The sequence below is a fragment of the Schistocerca cancellata genome, chromosome 3 (assembly GCF_023864275.1).
Source record: "Schistocerca cancellata isolate TAMUIC-IGC-003103 chromosome 3, iqSchCanc2.1, whole genome shotgun sequence".
NCBI classification, from domain to species: Eukaryota; Metazoa; Arthropoda; class Insecta; order Orthoptera; family Acrididae; genus Schistocerca; species Schistocerca cancellata.
The window spans coordinates 495,021,935-495,027,934 of NC_064628.1; positions in this window are offsets into that span (position 1 = coordinate 495,021,935).

Here is a 6,000-nt window from a genome sequence, read left to right on the forward strand (position 1 = left end):
TTTTTGATGGTCCAAGTATTTTTTGAATGATTTTTCTTTCTAGGCCTTCAAGTTTGTGTAATTTGTAGTTCAGTACCAAACATTCACTAGCATAAAGACATTCTGGTTTTACTACTGTGTTCTATATCTTCACATTTTTAGAAAGGCACCTTTTGTTGTAAACATTCCTAGTTATTCCATAAGCTATCTCCATTTTATGTACTCTTTCTTCTATAGCGAAATTTTCTAAGCCATTTTCTTGGATAATTTCTCCCAAATATTTAACTTTATTTACCCTCTTTATCTGGCCAATATCTGTTGCTACGGATTCCGGAGCATTTTTTATATCTGTCATAAATTTTGTTTTTTCTACAGATATTCTTAAACCTGCTTTGTTGGCTGTTTCTTCTAAGAGGCTGATTTGTATTCCAGCATTTGTTAGGTTTTCAGAAAGAATGGCAAAATCATCTGCAAATGCTAAACAATGAATTTCAATGTCTTTGTTTTTAGTTCCCAGTTTGATTTGTGATAGCTTCTCTCTTTTAGTTTTTGTTTCCATTCTCTTACTATTTTCTCTAGTACGTACTTAAAGAGGAGTGGAGACATGCCATCACCTTGCCTTACACCTGTTTTTATGTTGAATGCCTTTGATATTTCACACTGAAACTTTACTTTTGATTTGGTGTCTGTGAGCGTTTCACAAATAAAGTTTGCTAATTTAGATTTGATGCCAAATTCCCTGATCACTTTTATCTAGTGTTTCCCTATCAACTGAGTCAAATGCCTTTTTAAAATCTATAAAAATGTTACAAGTATATCTTTGGAGTTTGTAAGTCTGTGACAAATTAGGTTGAAAATCTGTACTGAGCAAGATCTGCCGTTTCTAAATCCACTCTGTTACTCTCCCAATTGGCTATCAAGTGTTGCTTCTACCTTCTTTAGTAGTATTGTTGAAAATATTTTATAACCCACTGGCAACAAAGATATACCTCTCTAGTTATTTGCATTTTGCTTATCACCTTTCTTGCACAAGGGATGGATGATAGCCACTTTCCAGTCTTGTGGTATCTTTTCAGTTTCCCATATTTCTTCAAACATGAGCTGAAGGTTAGTTATAATCTTTGGTTGAGACCATTTAATAAGTTCGGCTGTAATTGAGTCTTCTCCACTGGCTTTGCTGTTTTTCAGGGTCTTACTGCTTTTTTAATTTATTGAGCTGTAGGTGGTGGATCTGCTTCTGTATTTTCATGAAGATCTGGGAATTCTAACTTACAGTTTGGTTCTTCACAGTTCAATAATTTTTCAAAGTACTTTCTTAGTATTTCGCAATTCTGGCTGTTGCTTAGGCCTACTTTAACATTTTCATCTGTGAAGCAAATACTTGGAGCTTGGTAGCCCTTTACATGAGTTTTAAACACCTGAGAGAAATTCTGGGAGTTATTTTTTACAAAGTTGTTTTGTATGTCAACAAGTTGTAATTTTTCAAAAGATCTTTTGGCACTCTTTATTATTCTTGCTGTTTCTTTCATATACATTCTAAATGCGTCAAGGTGTTCAGGTTTCCCAGAACATTTCCATTTCTTCCATTGCTTTGTTCTTCCACTGCTTCCTCACAGATTTCATTCCACCAGACTTTCTTCTTCATTTTTTGTTGTTCCAAATACATTTTTCGCTGCCCTGTTGATTTCTTTTGATATTTCTTCCCCTTTCCCTGATTTAGTTCATTTAATTTCTTCCAGAAAATTTTTTATTACCTCTTTGGTGATGTTGAACCTGTCTGTACTATATTTAATTAATTTTTGCTGTCTCTTTTGATTTTTATTTGGGAGAAGTTTCAGTTTAATCTTAGTCAGGTTATGATCAGAATCAAATTCCCTGTTTCTTGCTAATTTTACATTCATGATTTCTTCAAAATTGCACGTAGAAATAGCCACATGATCTAACTGGAACTCCCCTAGCATTGGATTCAGAGAGATCCATGTTTTTGCCTGTTTTTGGTAATTTTTTGAAGAAAGTTGACATTACCTTCAATTGAAATGTTCTACAAAGACTGATTAGTCTTGTGCCATTTTTTTTTTTTTTATGAGCTGGATAATATACTACTATTTTTCGAAACGATTTTTCTCTCCCTATTTGTGCATTAAAATCCCCCATTCGTATAACATTTGAGTTTGGAATTTTTGATATTTCTTCTTCTAGAAGTTCCCAGAATGCTTCTACTTTACTTGGATTTTTCTAATTGTCATCATTGATTGGAGCATGACAATTAACAAAAGTATACTGTTTATTTTTGCATCTAACCGTGAGAAGAGATAGTCTTTCTGAACTGGATTTGAATTCTGTAATGTTACCTACTAAATTTTTATGAAAATGGAAAGTGGAACCAAGTATTGGCATGCCTTTCATGATTTTCATTGCTGGTTTACCCTTAAAAATTGTATGGATTTTGATTTCTGTAACATTTTCATTCAAAAATCTTGTTTCTTGAACTGCTAAAATTTGTATTTCATGCTTATCTAAGAGAATTTCAAGTTCTTTTTGTTTACCAATTTTTAGTAATGAGTTTACATTCAAGGTGCCTGCAAAGAATTTCCTTTTGAAGAGTTTGGAAGGATACCAAGGATGCTCCGACTCATCCTTAATGCAGATGTTGGGACTCCCCAGAACCCTAGGTCCCGATGCATTGCATAAAGCAATGGTGGATTCTTCTTTCGAGTTACCACCTGGGGTAGTGCTTTCTTCTAGCAGACTTTCCATTCTGCAATTGAAATTGTACATTGTACATGGTAGGAAATAAATTCCAAGGTAAGATCGGATTGTTAGTCCAAAATGATTATTTTTCAGGGTTTTCTCCATTAGGTTCTTCTGCTCTCTCTGCCATTGGCAGTTAGGATTCCTCTTCCGCCTTTGAGACCATTGACCAGGCTTCACCTGTAGCCCTAGGCAGGGGCCCTCACAAGGTGCTACCATCTGGAGCCAGATGACCCAGGTTTTTTTTACGAGGTGTTCCTCCTCCCCCTTCTCCTTCCTCACTGCTTGTGAGATGAGGACCTGGGCTTGGGACTCTTTTTTTTTAACTGTGTATGTGTCTGTATCTGCTCATAGCATTAACTTACATCCATCTGAAATTGCTGACTCAAATGTTCAGCATTTTTCTAAATTCCATATTTCAGAAGCTTCTTGTGTGTATTTTCATATAAGACTGCATTCGAGACAAATGTAAGGAAGAAGAGCTTTAAGAAGACCAAAGAGGTCTTATCCCTGCATATTAGTCACAGGAGCAGAATGTCAGAACTGTCTGAGAAGTGATTACCAGGTACCTAGTATTTTACAACCAAGTGTATAGTTCAGCATGTCACCTTCAAGGATGTAGCCAAGATTTTCTCAAATGGGTGGGGGGTTCCAATTTGTTAAAGAGGACTCATCTTTTTTATTTATTTTGAAAATTTCTATAAAGAATGCTAAACCGTTTTACTCGACAATGATCTCGAAATTTTCACTAAGCAGAGATATAATCTTGTACTTATGAGTGCTGTATATTGGCTATCCACTAAGAAGCAGTCAGGCTCCAATCCCCCTTCACGCTCCAAGATCATTTTACACTCTTCTTCTTTCAGTCTGGATTTGAGCTGAGGAAGTGCTCAGAAATGGATGAGCACAATTTTTTGGGACACCATAATTATTACCAACAGGGTTTTTGGAATGGAGAGATCTCTGTTCAACGGGAAAGCTAGAACAATTTTTGGTGGTGAAAATGCAAAGGATCTGAAATTATTCAACCTCACACTTCCCCAAATTTCCTTATTTAAGTATGCATCTATCACTTCTTGCAGAGTAAGAAATGTCATTTTCTGCATTAAAGACAAATGCATGAGTCTAAACAATGAGAATTTGGATTATTATTTATTTATCACATGGTTTTTCGTGCCAGGAGTCTCCAAAGAGACCTTACAAGCAGCTCTTTTCATTTAAGCAAAGGTGCTGCATCTTTAAGGAAATTGGAATCTGTTATGAAAGAAAGGTATTCGGAAAGAATTAGCTGTGGCCTATAGGTAAGAGACCAGCCCTAGAATTTGCCCAGACTGAAAATGGGAAACCACAGAAAACCATTTTCAATGTTGCTGACAGGTGGATTCAAATCACCTCGCCTCCCGAATCCAGGGACTGCTAGTTCAACAGCTAAACATGCACAGCCACTGCAAGTCAGTGGAGAACTTGGAAAAACTAGTTGTACATTGTTTTAAAAGAAAATAAAATCCATCAGATCAAAAGACTGAAGTCTGACAGTGCATGTTTTTCCTTCAATTGTGTGTGTTTAGTAATTTGATAGTGCATGAATGAATGCATATTTTAAGATTTAATTGTGCATGGAATTGCTGGCTTCAGTTATTATAGTATTACAAGAGCGTAAATAGGTTTTAGAGGAAAGGGAGAGGGAGGGATACAGGGCACAGTCAGTTCAGATGAATTCAAGCAGCCCACTGAAAAAATCTTTTAGAAATGAAAGAACTGTAGAATGTGCTGTCATCAGATACCCCTTCTGCTCTCCAGAAACCCCTCACCATTGTTTCGTATCAGAACTGGTTTTCATAACTGAGTACCACCCAGCTGACCAGATTCAGCAGTATTTTGTCATTTGGGCTACTAATTGTTATTGTTATTGTTATTGTTTATTGAGCACCCGTTTTATCATGTACAATGATATGGGATTTGTCATATGTTACATACAGAAAAAATATGAATAACAACATATTATGTAAAAACTATCAGTGAACAATCTGAATTAAATATATGGGCAAAACAATTATAGCTTACATGATATAAATTTGTAACAATATAGGACACAAATAAGTTACATATATTCTGTGTATAATGGACAGCAACAAGAAACAATGAAAGTCTCTTCGGGTTTGCTGCCGGATCCTAAAATCAACTTGACTCGATATTTCGGCGATCCAACTGTTCGCCATCTTCAGGAAATGCTGCTTCTGCTGATGAGTCCCGCTGAGAACTGACGCAAGATTGCAACTCAACGTCCTATATACGCCACTGTTCAGTACACGGCGCATGCGCCGCCCATCACGGTTTCTGGCTTCCAAAACAGGGAGGTGGCGCCGCCCTTAGTGAAACACTGCTGGCAACAATATATCGCAATCAAGGCCGCATCGAAGAACGTTCAGTTTTGATGCGAGATAATACAGGATTCCACGTTTTGCTAAGAGGAAACTCATTGTCCCTGTTGATTAAATTATCAGCCAACCTAATTTCAATCGTCTCTTTATACACACTATTCCAAAAACCGGAAATGTTGGCAATTACAACAGTTTCCTCAAATTTCATTTTGTGTCCCTCATTTAGGCAGTGTTCTGCTACGGCCGATTTTTCCGGCTGTTGTAGCCTCGTGTGACGGCGATGTTCCACACACCTGTCATTCACTGTGCGAATAGAACGGCCAACGTAAGCTTTCCCACATTGACATGGGATTTTGTACACCCCGGGTTTCCTAAGTCCCAAATCATCCTTCACAGAGCCGAGCAGAGCCCTAATCTTAGAGGGTGGATGGAACACACTCTTGATGTTAAAACTCCTTAAAATTCGTCCAATCTTAAACGATAAGCCTCCAGCATAAGGAAGAAAGGCCACAGATCTATGTTCCTCTTCGAACACCTCCGGAGGCGGTCCAAATTCCATAGCCCGACGAATCTGTTTCTCGGTGTATCCATTTTTCTTAAAAACAGTCATCAAATGCTCAAGTTCTTGGGTTAAGCTGTCTGCGTTGGAAATGGCATATGCTCTCTGTACCAAAGTCCTAAGGACGCCACTATGTTGGTGTGGTGGATGACAACTCTGAGGGTGCAGGTACAAATCTATGTGTGTCGGCTTTCGGTGAACACTGTGTCCCAAAGTTCCATCTGGTTTTTTATAAACCATTATGTCTAAAAATGGAAGCTTCCCATCATTTTCAACTTCCATAGTAAATTTGATACGGGGATGAAGACAGTTGAAGTGGTCCAAAAACCT